This window comes from Prosopis cineraria, unplaced genomic scaffold (genome assembly GCF_029017545.1).
Source record: "Prosopis cineraria cultivar Desert tree isolate PC_DT_omini unplaced genomic scaffold, ASM2901754v1 PC9, whole genome shotgun sequence".
Lineage (NCBI taxonomy): Eukaryota > Viridiplantae > Streptophyta > Magnoliopsida > Fabales > Fabaceae > Prosopis > Prosopis cineraria.
The window spans coordinates 19,063,225-19,082,099 of NW_026555340.1; the positions used below are offsets into that span (position 1 = coordinate 19,063,225).

An 18,875-nucleotide genomic window follows, 5' to 3' on the forward strand; every position below is an offset into this window, starting at 1 on the left:
CAAACTACTGACAAATGTCAACCTTATCATCAGCAACTTTATGTCAATTCAATATTTAGTTTTATTAATAATTAGTAAAAGAATATGTTCGGCTAGCGAGATGATGTACAATGTACTTCAGTCCTCTCTCTTTCTCATGCCATAATTTGGCAGCCTGCTTTATTGTGATGATTACTTTTTGTAAAGCACAACATTAGAAAGTCAAGTATTTTTTATAAATCTAAAATATCTTAGTTGTCATTCTTTAATTAATTATTATAAAACTGGTTAAATTTTTGATTTTTTTAAGATTAAAAACATAAGTGATTTTTATATTGTTTAGGGATTTTATAAAAAAATAATTTATTTTGTATATATTATATAAAATAAAAAATTATTTATATTTGATTAAAATAATAAAAAAGGATTATTATTTAATTATTTTAGTTTCCCAGACAAATCCGATATATATCTAGACTAATTATCTGCTATTACTTTATTATTCTTCGAAGATATAGGGAAACGGAATAAAAAATTATAGCTGCCGCGCGGGAGGGGGAGGTGTGGGAGTTGGATTTGGACAATGAAGAGATTAAAGATGAAAATTGAAAAGGGAACATAATGAATTAATGATATTTGGGGAAGTTTTCAATGGAAATTATTAAAATATTATAAATTATTTAAAAAAAAATATAGCTGCCGTGTGCAGGCATGAGTCCATTGAAGTTGGTATATTCCCTTGCAACTTTTTTTAATATTTTCAACCTCTATAATTTTTAAAAGATTGAGAAACATTTATTTTTTAAATTTTTATAATTTTAAATTTTTATATAAATTGAAATATTGAAAAAATTATAAGAATTAAAAATAAAATTTAATTAAATTATAAGGATAAAATTATATCTTCCTATTTCATAACAGTGAATTAGTTTAGTTAACGAAAAAGGTTGTTCGTTGTGGAAAAAGCATGTCGGGGTGGCCTACATATCAGATTCTTTTACTTTTAACTTCTAGTTCTTCTGTTGGCAAATTTTCATGGCATGCCTTCCCTTAGCTTCTATGGTTGACAAAGTAATAATTATTATTAATTTATTAGTAATAGTTTACTAGGTATATAATCATGCAGTACAAAAGAACAAAAGCAAGTTTATGAATATATAATCGTTTGACTTTTATCCCATAATAAAAAGAAAGAAAGCAAGTTCATGAATATGCCAGCCAGCTGCTTTCTTTTATTGTTGAAAGGTATATTTGGATATTTTGAAATTTTTTAGGGATATAAGCTAATTTGTATTGGTTTATGTGACTTAATATTTAAAAATTCATAATTAATTTCTCATTTCGCAGTAGGCAAGTGCGGTAAGCGAAGATTTGATGTGATCGCTATCCTCTCATATTTCACCCCATTTTTTTAAAAGTTTATTTACTTCATTTATAAATTATAGTATGATTTTTTAAAAAATATTTTTAAAATTATCCTTTATGAGATAGAAAAAATAATATGACATTATTTTTTAATTTGTTACTCCTTCCTTTCAAAAATGTAAGATGTTTTTTAAGGAATTGGATATAAAAAATATAAGACATTTTTAGTCTTTTGAGATGTAATCATTATCTTTTTTTTCTAAAAGTACCCCTATTTATAATGACTTTATATTTATTATAGGATGTTTAATTAGGGTAAATATGAAAAGATAGGGTTAGTTTAAAATTAGATAACTACTTTATTCAGAGTGAGATTCGATTAAAAATGCCTTATTTTTGAACGGAGGGAGTATATATGAACATATTTGAAATTTTATTTCTTATATTTTTTTAGATTGATAGTGATGAAATTTGTGGAAATAACTTATAAAGAAGATTGGAAGAGTACATATCAACTTTAAAGAATCTTTGTAAGCAAAAACCATCACTAACTTGTATGTGATGGTTTGTAATATATACTTCCTCCGTTCAAGAATATAAGGTATTTTTTAAGAATTTAAATATTAAAAAATGTAAAGCATTTTTATTTTTTTGAGATATAATTATTGTCTTTTTTTAAAGTGCTCCTATTGATAATGATTTTATATTTATTGTAAGATATTTAATAGGGTAAATATAAAAAAATATGGTTAGTTAAAAAATACGTAACTATTTTATTAGGAGGTGAGATTCAGTTAAAAATATATTATATTTTTAAATGAATGAAGTATTTGTTTTCTTAATTCAGTGGCGCTTATTTAAAATTGTAGAATTGAACGTGATGGACGTCAAAATCACATGTGACAAATTAAACCCCACTTATTGACATTATTAAACATAAATTATTATTTTTATTTGTTTTACATGTAATGTTAATTAACTAATATTGGTACGAGTACATTAATTAATATTTGTTTTACATGTAATATTAGTATAAAATTTTTGATATCCTTGTTTCTGGTCGGAATCATATACGCACTCACACACAATAGCATGTATACAGAAGTATATAAAAAGTTTCAAGCAAAAATGATCATTAGGGAATAATCTTAAATTATTAAAATTTTAATTTTAATAATAGATTATAGTCCTTATTTGTAATAAATTATCTTTTATTAATTAATTTAAGATTTATAATTGACTCTTGTAAATTCCTAACTAATGTATCACGATTCGCAACTATCTTTTGTTATTTTCTCAAGTGAAAGAAAAATCATAAATACTTAGCTTATAATTTATAACTAATTCTTGTAAATTTTCAATCAATGCTATAAATAATTTTCAATATATTTAATAATTTTTTAAATAATTTATTTATAGATTAATAGTAAAAAAATTATAAGTGATTAACCATCAAAGGCACAATGCATATTCTCTATCATGGTTAGAAAATACTTGATTTCCAATTTGCAGGACCACCAAATTAGATACTCTCTCTATTTTTTATAGAAAAAACTATTATTTTTTACTTATTTTTTATATAAGCAAAATCACTAATTATAATAAGCATTTATTACATATTTTTTAAATCATTCTTTATAATTTACATTAATAAAAAATAATTAATGCATGCTTATATTAATTAACATAGGGTGTTTCAATTCAATTTTTTTTTCACACATAATTATTATGTCTGACTAATTTTCTTAAACTGTGTGTTACATTTTCTTTCCTCTTATACTCCCTTTATCCCTATATATAAGATATTTTTAATTGGATCACACAAACCAATAAAATTTAGTTATAAAATTAAAAGCACAACAACATTTTAATTTTTCCCTAATTATTGTAAATAAAAAATAAATCTCTTTTTCTAAAATAAATTAATAAGAGTACTTATCTCTTTCTCTTTTCAATTTAATAAAGGTATAATAATTTATTCATTAAAAAAATACTAATAACTCCTTATATATAAGAATAAAAAATTTTTTATATATAAAAATAAAGTTAGTGTATAGAAATGGAGGGAGTATTGCTTCATGGGGCAGCCATGGAATTTGCACATCTGAAACTCGAAAGATACATGATCTCTCTTTTTCCTGAAAAATTACCCACTTTTTGTGCATGTTTGATTAATTAATGAGTCAATTTCACACACACTCAAAGGCTAACACTACGTTGGAATTCTAATTAAAGAAGTGTGAATAAAAAAATCTTTTCTATCCCTTGCTTCTTTTTCCCTTCACGGTCAATCATTCTCTCGTTAAAAGATAACCACTCTTCTATAAAAATATATATGTTTTTAATTAAATTTAATATTTAATAAATTATTTAATTATCTTTAAACTAACATCATCTTTTTATAAACTATTTTTATTTAATTGAGTAAATATAAAATAATTTATTTATTTAATAAAAATATTTTTCTAAAAAAATACATTAATTATATTTTAAAATAGTAAAAATATTTTATTTTTTTAACAAAAAAATACAATTTATGCATACTATTTGATATTATGGCTAAATTTGATTTGATCTTAGAATAGATGGTCAACATAACACAGATTCTTAAAATATTATGAATTATAAAAAATTATAAAAGCTTAAATTTTAACAAATTTTAATGTTATTTTATTTGAATACCCTTATTCATTATAAACACTTTTAATCTTATCTATAGTTGTTAAGCACTTCTCAATTATTAGAGGGTAAGATTGAAAATTTAATAATTACTCAATGTTGTGTATCAGAATTATTTTTTTTTTTTTGGCCTTTTCTGCTGTGCAGGATTAATTTGTGTTAGACGTTGTGTCTTGTCTTCGCCTTTGTTGTTCTGTGTTTGATTCTGTAAGGAATGATTCTTTAGTGGGCCCAAACAAAGTGAAGTGTTTTGGGAGGGAGGGAATGCAAGTTTCTTTCTTGATGTTATATATAACTCATTTTTAACCCCCTCGCTAAAATTAATAAGATGTAATTAAAGTATTAATGCTTTTGTAAAAATGAAAGAAAATTTTTAATTTAATTTTATTAATATAATTTTTCAATTTTATAAAGTATTTTTTCAGTCATTTAACTTTAAGATCATCATTCAAAAATAATTACTTTTTGTGTCAATTATTATTATTTAAAAAATTAAATTTTACATGACAACATTCAAGAATATTTTGTTAATATTTAAAAATTTAATGTAAGAATTTTTTTAATAAAACTAATATTGTTATGATTAAATTAAAGCACTAAAAGGTTACTTTATAAAATTATTAGATAAAAAATTTTGTGTAAAATTAAAAAATTAAATATATATTTTAGTCTTAAAATAATTTTTCTCTCGTGTAAATTTTTACATAAAATTGGAGGAAAGTAATTAATGATTCCCATTTTTATGCAAAGTAACATATAAAAAAGAATATGAATTTCTTCTAAAAAGGACTTATATGAAAGATCAAAGAGAGTACTTTTACTAGTACCTTATACACACACATTCACACACATATAAGATGGTAGGTTATTAAATTTAGGTTAAAGCCCTACAAACAATCAATCTACACATTAAGATTAATAGATATCATTAATGACTATTAGTCATTAATGAACCCCTTAATTACAATTAAGGCTTAATGCTCTCATTAAGCGTGATTAACTAAAACTAACCCATAACTAACTTTCATTGGCTTATTTAATCTTCATTAAGCTTAATAAACACTATAAACAAGCTTTATTAAATTAATATAGCTAACTTAACATTAGGGTTAATCTTAAATCCATCATTAGTGCCCTTAATCAGTGCCATGAACATAAATTCAAGATTAAAAACTCAAAATATCACCTCTTGGACTTCATTAGAACGGCATAACATGGTTGTCATTCCAGGACAGCACTTAGACACTCCAAAAATCCCAAGAAAACGAAAGAAGAAGATAGGAGAAGGAAAAAGAAAGCTTATTTGAGGATTAGATAGCCTAGAACCATCCCCAATCACTCTCAATGGCAAACCCTAGTAGAGCTCTACTCTTCTTCTCGCTTCCTCTCTCAAAATATTTTTTTCTTTGTTGTTTGAAATGTATCTCTACATTTTAAAAATTCAATGCATCTGCTATGATTGGCTCAATTCATTAACCCTAATTTATGCCCCACTATTTTAGGCCCAAAGTGACTTAATAATACTTAGGATTTGAATTTAACCTCCATACAGGGTCCAATGGACCTAATAGCCATCCAATTATCCTAATTAATTAATTAATTAAATTAGAACTTGAATTAATTAATTTACCCCCTAATTAATTTTATAAGTCTACAACATATCCAATGCGATGTTATATTGTAGATTCATACAATACGATATCTATTATTTTAACCCCGTAATACCAATAACCAATAAACAATAAATATATAGTGTGTGTATTAATTTATGTTGGTATGAGTAATAGGAATTTTTTTGGAGGACAAAAGTAGTAGGCGAAGGGTACCCGTCCGTCTTCTTGAGGAGATTTTTAATAAATACAATATTAAAAATGTTGATAATCTTCTAACTGACTTTTTTAAAAGATTAATATATAATTTATATTAATATATTAGGATCCATAATGTGAAATAATTTGAATAAGAATTTGTGTGGCATCTTTGTTTATGATGGAATGAGAATCTCAAAATCTACATTTATTTTCAACTCCTCAAAGCATAGGCCTTATCCATATAAGTAATAGAAAACATACGAAAGATTTGAAATATTATTTTCAAACACTAGAATGAAACACGTTCTTATCACAAGCTTTAATAATATGACTGTGATTTGTCATTACATGTAACTATCTCCACTATAGAAATAAAAAAAGAAGAAAGAGCAAATCTACTAGTAAATACTAGGAAGAAAAAGGAATTTCTACATATATGTAGTCTAAAACAATAATTTTTATTAGCTGTAGCAAAAAAAATTCATAGAAGTTGAAATATGAAGAAATTTATATGCTTAGATACTTTTTTTTTTCTATGGATAAAAGATCTAATTGATAGAGAAAACACCATAAAGATCAATTAGTGAGGTTTTGGATCAATCTAAAAAGAACTGCTTATTTATATGATGATAGGAAAGTTGGCAATCCATTTATGTAATAAAGTTAATCCCCTAAACTTTTGAGCAGTGGTATGGTATCAAATTTCAAAAATAGTAAGTCTTTTTCAACAATAAAATAAATTTAAACAATCAATTTATAAAAAATTTTAACATTAAATTTGTATCATCTAAATTAAATTTAAATTATCTAGATTGATAATAAACAAATTTACTAAAAAATTATAAATTTTTATTAATTAATTTGAATGACTTAGATTAAATTTGGACGTCAAAAGTCATCAAATGATGATATTGTCAAAGAAAGAAGAGAGATTTTTAATAAAAGATCGTGAAAAAATTTAATATCTAATAAAAATTTAAACAAATCACACTTATTAAAACTTAAATTTTATTTATTAATCATCAATATTTATTTGTTGAAAGTTCTTGTCACTATTAAAATATAGGGAGAATCACAGGTCCTAAAACAATAAAAAAATGTCACTTTGAGCCCAATATATACTCAAAATATTAATATTGTACTGCAGGTTTAAGAGCCCTTGTTCTAAATTTTTTAGGAGTGAAAGTATAACTTTACTTTTATGTGATTTGAAAACTAAATTATATACAACATAATATTCATGAATGCACAATATAATGTCCATAGACGTATAACACAATATTGATTATCTTTATTTGCATGTATAATATAATGTCCATAGATGCACAACACGATATCTATAGATATACAATATAATGTTTATAAATTCAAGATAATGTTTACGTGTGTATTCACATATGAACATTTAGTTAATAATGTATAAACATTATGTCGTACATTTATAGACATTGTGTTGTATATTGTGCTCGTCACTTATACATTTTTAAATATATTGATCAATTAAACATACATGAATATTGTGTTGTATATGATTTAAATTTTTAAATTATATAAAAATAAAATTGTACTTTTGCTCTTGAGAAAATTGTAACAAAGATCTTTGGATCTAGAGTGTAATAAAAGAATTTATTGAGCCTGCAGTACAATTTTTGCCTCTTTCGAGGCCAACTGCGCGATTCCCCCTAAAATATGTTCTCCAAAGAAAGAGAATTCGTTTCCTGTTTCGTCCCTGGTGCTGCCCGAGTTCCAGCTGGGACCCACTGGCCGTTTTTGTTGAAATTTAACAGTCATCATTGCCTGAACAGGATTTGGGACCATCGGACACGTATGACATAAGAGCGGAGCCCTAGAAGAAAGGTTATCATGAAATCTCGGATGGCCAATGGAGGTAAGGCGTGTTTAAAACTGTTTTTATTTTATTATTTTAAAAATTATTATTTTATAAAATACATTTTAAAAATAAAAATAATAAAAATAAATATTTTTTATTTTCTAAAACAATAATTTCATAATACTTAAAATTTGTTTTTATTTTTTTATTTTTTAAAATAATGTTTTTTTATTCTTTAAAATATTTTTTAAAAATACATTATCAAATAGATTTTTTTTTTTTTTATTTTGAAGAATAAAAAACTGTTCTCAAAATAGATTATCAAACAAGCCAATACTCCCTCACAACCTCATGTAATTTTTTAATTTTTATTTCTTGATTAATGTAAAAGTATTTAATATAATCATATCATTATTAAAAATTAATGATAAAAGATCAAATACATTTCATTTTTTATAATATAAAAAATTATTTTTTTAATGTTTGAAATAGTTAAAAGTACCTTATAATAAATAAATATATATATATATATATATAAAATAATGAACTAGAAATAATAATAAAAAAAATTGGGTATGCAGTAAAAAGAAAATAAAAGATTTCTTCAAGTTTGCAATGAATTCAAAGGACCTTTTTGTATTTTTCTTTTTTATAAGGGTTATTTTTACTTTTCTCACGTAATCCGATAATGCACAACCTATTTCTTCTTCCCAACTATGGAATCATTTTGACGCTCAACTTTTCAAATGAAGACCGGTGAAAGAGGCTCAAAACTTGTTCAAATGCATCCCTCTGTCTCGCCTCCTTCCCACATTTTCTTCCATCCCAGTGCACTAATTACGTCCATGCCATTCTCCTCATGCCGCATACACAAATGAACCATGTCACCTTCCCCATCAGGCGGAATTCTCCAAATTGGATCCGAATTCCCACCACCAGCAAATCACCCCGCTTCTGTGAATATTCCAAGGAATCTTGGCTGCAATTAAACAAGTTTGATTTCCGTTTAAACGTCTTCATCCTCATGAAGACAGATGGAAGCTGATGTGATCAACTCAGTCGCCTCAGAGCAATCGCTCTTTACTATCACCTGCCCAAAACCCATATCCCAAGCCCTCTTAAGTCAAGCCCATTACTCAGCAGATAACCATTCCTCTAGTGTGGACCGTGTCCTCATTCTCTCTGTTATAGAATTTTAGTTTTAATGGCCTTACGTTTTTTTTTTTCCTTTGACTTCCAATTGCAACATTTTGTGCTCTCAATGGAATTATAGTATAAGTTTAACAGTAAATTAAGAAGCTAATTAAGGAAGATATTTCTGTTTCTGAGGTTTAAATTGGACAACACATGAATACTTGATTAAGATGAAACTTGTTGAAAGCACATTACAAAGCAGAGAAGAACACCACCAGAAACAACACAACATCCTCAAACAATGCTTCAATATGAAGCCTAAAGTCCAAGTAAAACCATGAAATGAAAAACACGGCTTTAATTAATAGTGGCAAAACTACTTAAAGCATATTAAAAGGAAACAGAAACAGCACACAACCCTCACACAACATCAAAACTCCAGAAAATGGGGTGATGCAAAGACAACAAGCATTGTTTACTCTTTGGGTGGAGGTGGCCTCTTACTCCCATAGCTTATGAGGTCCCCTATCTGGTTCTTGGTGCTTCCCTTTGAGGAGGAAGACGAGCCCTTTGATGCATTATTTTCATTTCCATAATTCTTCTTATTCTTGTTCTCATCAGAAACATACTTGCTTCCATAACCTAAGTTATTTCCGATGCAGTTTTTTCCCTTCCAATTATTTGACGAACTCATCCCTGCATATTGGCAATCATCCCTCAGTTATTATTCTTTTATATATATAAATGATCCTGCTACCTAGAAATCAAGGAATGTGATTCAACACAACAGATATGGTTTTGGAAGCTCAACAAATAAAATATATGTGATGAATTTAAATGAGTAAACGGACGTAAAATTCTCAAATACCTTTACACATGAGACATGCACACTTGGAAAGTACTTACGCGATTCAAAACAAAAACAGGATTTCACTCCAAAACGAAAGACGGGGCAAATTCTCAGACTATCTTTATCAACGAAACTGCCAGATTGAAGCAACAGTGACAGATTCTCTCAAAAAAAAAAAACAAAAACAAAACAAAACACACTGACAAATCAAGCTAACAACAGAATCAGAAGCCAATGACTACGTGACCGAGCAGGGAGTGAAATTCAGTACCCTCTTCTCTGAGTTAATTGTACGAAGCAGGAAGTTGTCTTCAAGCCCAAGCGTAAAACGGGTTTTTCGGATCCGCGTCAGTCCCGATTCCATTAGCCACAAAATGAATCGAATTTGAAGGCGCAGAACACATATTCATGATCCAGAGAGAATTTCTACTAGTCCAGTCCCTATTGCTTGTTGTCTCTTCTCCGATTCTCGCCTCTCTCATCTCTTTCTCTACAATATTCTCTCTATTCTTTTGAGTTAACTGTACCAAGCTAGAGGTTGCCTTCAACCTCCAACGTGTTCACCCGCAGGTCTGAGACAGGTTTTTCGGATCCGTCTCGGACCCAACTCCATTAGCAGCAACATGACACAATCCACACCGACCCGTGGCGACTTGAACGTTCCGCAAGAAGCGATCGTGGGGAAAGGAGAGGATCCAAACGGAAGCGGAAGATTGAAGTCATCGGCGGCGGGGCTGGCGACCAGGTTTCATAGGCAAATGGGCGACGATGGGGCGACGAGGAGGACCATGGTGGTTCCAGCACCCCCGTCGCCCACTCAGTCGCCATCCCCTGAATCTCGTGCTCTCAGAGAAGCGAAGATGGCCGACGGATGGTGGTGGCTGGGAAAGTTCTTCAGTACGCTGTTGGCTCATTCACCGACCGGAGGCCAAGATGGAAGCCGTCGACGAGACGCGGCCATGATGAGGGCGGCGTCGTTGTGTTTGAGCAAGGTTCCAGCACCCCTGCCATTAAAAGAGCGCTGTCGATGGGGCAGCGACGAGGACCGTGGTGGTCCCATCACCCCTTTCGCCCGCTCATTTGCCGTCCCCTGAATCTCACGCGCTCAGAGAAGTGAAGACGGCCGACGAATGGTGGCGGCGGGGAATGTTCTTCCGTATACTGTCGGCTCATTCACTAACCATGGGCGAAGATGGAAGCCGTCGACGACGACGCGGCCATCATGAGGGTGGCGTCGTTGTGTTCGAGCGAGGTTCCAGTACCCCTATGGCCCACTCATTCGCCGTTCCCTGAGTCTCACGCTCTCGCAGAAGCGAAGATGGCTGACGAATAGTGGTGGCGGCAAATTTTCTTTAGTACGCTGTCGGCTTATTACTGATCTGAGGTGAAGATGGAAGCCGTCAACGACGGCGCGGCAATCATGAGGGTGGTGGTGTTGTAATCGGGCAAGGTTTCGTTGGCGCTGCTGCTCTCCACGATGATGATGGTTGATATCGGACGTGAAAACAAAGTAGAAACAAGCAATCCAAATATGTAGAGAATGGAAGAACGAACTTGCTTGTGTAACAGAAGAAATTGTAGCAGAAAAGGTTTTGTTGTCGAGAAATTTGAGTACACACTTAGGAAAGTTTACCTGCAGGGGAAGCGACACCGGCCGACGAATGCTTCCGGAGCTTGTTCAGGCCTTTCACCTAAAAGAAAGAGAGATTAATAATGCATAAATCAAAAGCTTAACGCTCTGATTCAGAAGGCTACCTATATGCTCGGTCAGTTGGCCGATTGATGGATGAGGGAAAAGAAATGAGAATGAATGAATGAGGCTATGATTTTCTTTTAGTGTATGACTGTACGTAGTATTTAATTTTTTTTGATATTAAATTTTTAAAAAATATATATAAGAAGGCTTTTTTGTCTTCGGCTTAGAAGCGCAAGGCCTTATAAGTCAAATTATCATTTTCTGGTACAAATAAAAAATAAAAGTCCAATTATCTTTGGCTAGGATTCGAAAGTGACAAGTTCTTTCTCGACATGTGGGTCTTGTCCCTCATTCATCTTTGCTCTCTGGTACCCTCTTAACGCGCTGTGATACTCTCGTCTGTCTTATTCATAAAATACTTTTTTAAAAAAAATTTTAATTTAAAATATAAGATATTTTATAATAATTAAATTATTTTTAATTTTATTTTTTAATTAAGCTAAAGATATTTAATTAATTGTATTATTATTTAAAGTTAGAGGTAAAAATAAAATTATTTCTGAATTTTTTATAATATAAAAATTATTTTTTTTTTGAAATGCATGAAACAATTAAAAATATTTTATAATAAAAATTGGAGGAAGTAATATATATTGTTGGACTTATTTTTTAAAAAATTGTCATCGAATCACATTTTTTAAAGGGACAGGAACATAACAGAAGGGAGAAAGAAATAGAGAGAATTCCAGCCTCGTTTGGTTTCTGTTTTTATTTTTAAAAATTGTTTTATAATATAATTTTCATAATATACTGCTTTTAAAATTAAAGAGTCAATAATTGTTAGAATAAAATACAATGACATTCCTATCATTTTGCAAAATTTTAGACACCTCTCATTTATTATCAAAATATACATTTTAGTCCAGTGTTTTAACATTGTCAGAAATATTTCATTAAAGATTCTAAAATATTCAATTTTTTATTTTAAATTATTTTAAAAATTAAAATTATTAATTTTCCCTTATAATTTAATTGTATACAATTTAAGAAAATTTAAATGATTAAGTATGATATTATTAAAATAAGTAATTAATTATAAATATTGTGTTCAAATTAATAAAATTTAAAGAAAAATAAACATAAATTATGTTGACTGAATTATTTCCCCTTATTATATATTAAATCCCTATTTTACCAAGGTGTATTTATATTTTTTAAAAAATTCCCTAATAATTAAGTTTTCAAAACTAAACAGCTTAAGACATGAACAAAATTAAAATTTAAAAAATATATGCATTAAATTTTTTTTGGATATCTTAAATAATTTTTAAATAATATTTGTATTTAAAGAAAGTATTTGGGTCTAATATATATGACTTAACAGTTAACTAATGGTTGAATAGATGAAAAAATAAAATTTTAACAATAGAAGGGAGGTTTAATTTGTGTTTTGAAACTAATAATTTTAGGAGAAGTTATTATATATTTATAAGATAGGAGAGAGACGTCTATAATTAAGAAAAATGGGACCGAAGCGTATATGTTTTTCTTTTCTTTTCTTTTCTTTTCTTTTTTGTTGGCCAAAAGTGCTTATGTTTTTCACTCTTATTGTAATTATAGACCATCCGTTTCTTTTACTACTCGTATGCCACTTTAAAATATAAGATTCTGTTTCCATTTATATTTCATTTTATAATTCTAAGACAATATCAACCATGATTTTTCGAATAAATTTTTATATTAGCACCCTTACTTATTTACTATATACGTTAATTATTATATTTAATGATGGTGTCATGAGTCTCTCATTAACATTTTGGACATTAGAAAGGACAACATATATCCCAAGTCCAGAATCTCCATGGATAAAGTTAAAATGGACATCCAATTGCTATTAAAAATCATTCTAGCTTGCTGTAACATATCCACGTAAGGATGATTTTGAGCAAAATTTCGTGTAATTAAGTTAATTGCATTTGCACAGTTGAATTTCTCGTTTTAAAATGTATTGTTTATTTCTTGTTTTTTTTCCTCAAACTTTGATTCGCATTCTGTATTCTGGATATAAACTTGTCTTATGAGATGCGTTCTTCAGGTTATTGTCCCCCCCACCCCCCAAAAACGAATCAATCTTGCGGATGACATAGTTCTGTCCAGTATTTTTTTTTTTGGTGGGATAAAAATTATAAATATATATAAAGTAATAATTGCTTTTGTTTTAACTCAAATGAAATTTTCATTTAGTCTTTTATAATTTTGACTCATTTATAACTCAACTCTTAAATTTTAACTTGTTGTAACTCATTTTTAAAGTGTTGACTCGGTTATAACTTAATCCTTTAACTTTCACTTATTACAACTCAATCTTTATAATTTTAATCATTCAAAATATCAGTTATTATTATTTGTATCTTAAAAATAAAATTTTAAAAATTAAAATTATGTTGACATTCATGGATTAATTTAAAATTACTATAATTTTTAATTTGATAAAGAGTATAAAGATTTATCTTTCTAATTTTATTTTTTAAAATATAAGAACTAATTTTTAAATAATTAAAATTATAAGGATTAAGTTGTACTAAATTAGAGATTAAGTTAAGCTAAGTCAAAATTATAGAGATCAAATAAGGCATTTCCTATTAAATTGTTGTAATCAATAAAAGTTGGGGATTTATCTGTACTTTCGTGAACAACAAGTTAGCAACATTGTTTTCGCTCTTTTGAATTAACTTTGATAATATTTCGAACAAGGTTATCTTCAATGAAAAAAATATTTGTAAGTTAAAAAAAATTTGACCTAAAAAGCTTCTAAAAGAATAATGAAGAGGGGCTTTTTGGGTGCATCCATAAAAAAAAACTTATATATTTAAACTTATATATTTAAAGTGTATGTATCTAATTAAACTAAAATATGTGAATCTTTTATAAATAATTATTTCTATAATAAATACTTGTTATTAATGAAATTAATGCATTAAAATTTATATATCATGATTTAATTTACTATAAATATATTAAATATATAAAATTAGTATATAAGTCTTGTCTTATAAAAAATTCAACATATTATCACGTGGTTAGCATCTTCTTTTCTTTTGGAGAATTACATTCAAGAATCTAAAAAAAAATTATTTATAAATAATAACTAATAATAAGTCTTATAGGGAAAAAGTCCATGTTTTCATTTTGAAAGTAATTCATTTTATATTTAATTCTTATTTGTGAATAATTATTTTTTAAATCCACAAATATAATTTTACCTTTTATTTTTGGTGTACCTATCATACGTGCACGTCACTCCTTTCTCAAATATAACAGTCTTTTGGATGTCCTAAGTTATAAAATATTCTTCTAGTCTCATTTATATAATAATTATAAAAAGTTAATTTTATCTTATTTACTATAAGTTATGGCATAATTTTTTAGGTAAGATTTAAAGTGTATTTTTAAAATTATCCTTACATGATATTATTTTTAATTTTTATATAAAGATATATTTAAAATTTTATACACTTTTTTTTTTACTTTTTTACATTATTATTGATGAGATTAGTATAAGTGACTTATAAAAAAAAAAGGTGAGTGAGTTTTTGGAGGTATTTCAATGTTCTAAAGTATAAAATAATTTAATGAAAATAAATTTTTATTAATGATGATTTTCAATATTAACTTTTATGTGGAGAACAAATTGAAATAATTGTAGTGAAATGATTAATTTTGTAGATTTAAAATTATATTAAATGAAGAAATTTTTAAAAATTTATATTTTTATCTTAAAATATGTAGTAAAGTGTAATTATTGAGTTTTATTAGTACACTCAATCTTATCTCAAAATATCTTCTAATTTGAAATGAAGGGCTATAATTTTTTGTTAAACACATTAATATATATATATATATTTATATTATATTATTATGATAAATACGAGTTGCAAGAACTTTCACTGAACGGAACAATATTATAAAATTATTTTAATTATAGTCAAGTCAACTAATATTTTTCATCATAATTGTATGTTATTAATGTTATATATTTTTTAAGGACAAAAAAAAACTACTCCATCTAGTCTGTCTATTACAATACGTCTTTCAAAAGGATTCTTTGATCTTAAATACAAGATACTTAATTGAACATTAATATTATTTTTATTTAAATTTATTAATTATGAGAAAGAATGGATAATAAATTTATAATTTTTTAGTTAAATAAAAATAAAATTAAAAATTTATTAAATATTTAGACAAAATTAATAACTTAGCTAACACCTTACCCCCCTCATTAGTTAGTAGCAGTGTAGCTGATCCGCATTATCATGACGGTGATATCACGAGATCGACCGTGCAATTTCAAGCGTTGGTGATATCGACGGCGACGGTGGTGGATGATATCGGACGTGAAAACAAAGTAGAAACAAACAATCCCAAATATATGAAGAACGGAAGAACGTGTTTATTTATGCAACAGAAAAAATTTCTTCAGAAAATAATTTCGATGTCTAGAGATGATATTTGAGTCTACATACATACATACAGAGGAGTTTGCCAGTAGAGGCCGCAACGTCGGCGGATGATTTTTTCCGAGCTTGTTCACGCCGTCGCGTAAAAGAACAAAGACATTAATAATGCATAAATCAAAAACTTAGGTCCTGTTTGCTTTAAAAAAAAAGGAATAGAATAGATTGAAAAAGTAAAAATAAAAACAAGACGTTTAAATAGAATAGACCAGCACATTAATAAGAAAAAAGGTAATTTAATTCATGAATTCACAATCATGATTCTTAAAATTTTTGAAAGGTTGCTGAAAGGTTTTTCATAATTATAATATATATTAATGTTTTTTATTATGTTTATCATAGAAGAAAGGATAATTTAATTTATTTTTATCTTAATTTTTTAAATTCATTTTACTTTTCTTTTAATAATTAAACGGGATTCAGAAGTCTGTAATTAGAATTTAAGAAGACATGGCATGGCCGCCAAGCTCCGGAAAAAATTTCATGTTTCCGCACAAGTCTGCACCGTCCATCTGGACGTCTAGATTTAATATAATTTTACTTTTATATTTTTAATATAACTGCCGCGCCATGTCAAGAAAGGCGCACATTTGTGTAATTTAATTATATAAATGAATACTACTTAATATGCAGTTATGAGAAGTTGACTAATATATGAACAGGACTCTGTTTCTAGTTTATATTGAGCTAGTTTGTTTGGCCAAAAATATATATATATATATATATATATATATTGAGCTACTTTTATTTCTATCATTTTATTTATTTATTTTTTATGTTTTATTTTAATCCTTTAATTTCATGTGAGGCTCATACAATTTGCGGAATAACTAATCACTTAGGTCTTTGATTGTCATTTCTCCTATAGATATCAATTATCATCCCACACATAATTCATATATATATGGACAAAATAAATATGAAAATAAATAAATAAATTATTACATCAACACTTAAACTGTATAAATTAACCTCACCCTACAATTTTCTCTCTTAATCCTTCAACTGCTTGCACCAGAGTTAACGAAGTAACAACCATAAGGAAAAACATAAATTTCTAAATATATATATTAAAAAGGGGTAGGTTTTCCATGAAATATTCACAATGAATAAAACTTTTCACAACGAATAATGAATAGGGGCTTTTTGTCTGCATTTATACAAAGTCGACGCATCCCACATGACTTGCATCTTCCATTTTCTTTTCTTCTCTTCTAGTTTGACCACGATATCTTCTGCCAAACCTTAATACCCAAGAATCTGCGGGGGTCCAAGAAAAAGGCAGTCCTTTTTCTATATCCAATATCATGTACTTCCTCTAATTATATTTGTAAGATAAATTTTTTTAATTCTATTTATAAATTAATGTTGGAATATTATTTATAGGTTAATATTAATTAATAAGCTCAATAGATTAGTCTGTATAATTTTATGTGAACTGTGATAGGTGGACCACGAAGGTGAATCCAATAGACAAAGACCCAACCCACAACTCAGTAGCCGTCAATTAATTCCTAGTCAGTTAGAGATAATGTAACATAATTATTTTAATTATATAATAAGGCGGTTATCAATCTAATCCTTATAAGTCGATTAGTCGATAACCGCAAACACATGACTCATTTCTTCCGCTTCATTATCTCTATACTCTTTGAAGACTCTGGGGGGCCAGTGGGTTGCGCACCTATCTACACTCGAGGTAATCGAGCATTCTCAAGTGTTCATGAATTCTTTAGGTACGTACATATTACTTTATTCTATCATATTCAATTATATATGAATTGAGATATTAGATTTAATAATTAAATCATTAAATTTTTATTATAAATTTTTTTTACCCCTCTATTGAATGTTGAAGAGAGAAAATATGTTATTAAAATTTATATATTTAATAGAAGCAGAGTTAAGAATTTATTAAATTTTAAGACAGAGTTAATAAATTTTAAAGTTTTTCTTCATATTAGTAAAATATATTAAAAGTGACTTATAAATAGAATTATATGAGTGTAAATATAAAATATATTAAATGGTTCATATTTATAAATTATTTTTTATGAATAATATGTTCCATTTTTCAAACTCCCCCACACACACACACACACATTATATAGAGAGAGAGAGAGATCAATGTCTAATTAATGTTCGATCAAAAAAATAAAGCTAAGTGATTATTACGTGATACAAAAGAGTGAATTAGTTTTAAATTATAAGTTTAAAAGTTTTTAACTTAAATTTATTTTTTGTGTAATGTATCTCTTTAATTTTTTTACAAAAAAGTAAATCGGGCATCTATCGTTAATAAAAATTAGATTTAATTATTAGTTAACTATAAGATGATAAAAAAGGACTAATAAAATTTTTTTGCCATTTTTTATTTTTGAGTCCTTATGTATAATTTTTGAGTCTTTTATTGTAAATTTTTTATCTTTTTTTATAATCTTAAGGTCATTATCTGTCATATTCTAATAAACTAATAATTAAAATTAACTTTTGTTAATGAAATATTAGATTATATTGTTATCAAAAATTGAAGGAAAACATTGCATTAAAATTAAATTTAGGATCTCAAAACTATTTGACATGTAGTTTAGAAGGTAATTTACCATTAAATCCATTATTATGTGGGATGTACATGGGTCCAGTTTGTGAACAACATGAACCTATGCTAATTAATTGGAATAAAAGACTTGCCAAGGAAAGGAATTGGCCTAGAGCAGATTGCACATTGCCACACATATTATCTTCATTTAAAAATATAAAGTATTTTTTAAAGAGTTAAATGTTTAAAAGTATAAGACATTTTTAATTTTTTGAGATGTAATCATTACCTTTTTTAAGTGTCTCTATTGATATAATTTTATATTTATTTTAAAATATTTAATAAAAATAAATATAAAAGGTAGAGTTAATTTAAAAATAAAAATTATTAAAAGTAAAATTTAATTAAAAATATTTTATATTTTTATTGAAGGAAATAAGATATAACTTTTCAGCGTCACCAAACAAATCAGCA

At 27.3% G+C, this 18,875-nt stretch overlaps 1 long non-coding RNA gene across 1 annotated transcript; it reads right to left on the reverse strand.

Annotated features, from left to right (window-relative positions):
• Nucleotides 1–9,001: 9,001 nt before the first annotated feature.
• Nucleotides 9,002–11,503, reverse strand: LOC129319215 (uncharacterized). The gene is made up of 3 exons (XR_008595464.1): nt 11,405–11,503; nt 11,283–11,340; nt 9,002–9,495 (listed from the first exon to the last, which is right to left on the reverse strand). It is a non-coding gene; the product is annotated as an uncharacterized LOC129319215 (long non-coding RNA).
• Between the last annotated feature and the right edge of the window lie 7,372 nt (nt 11,504–18,875).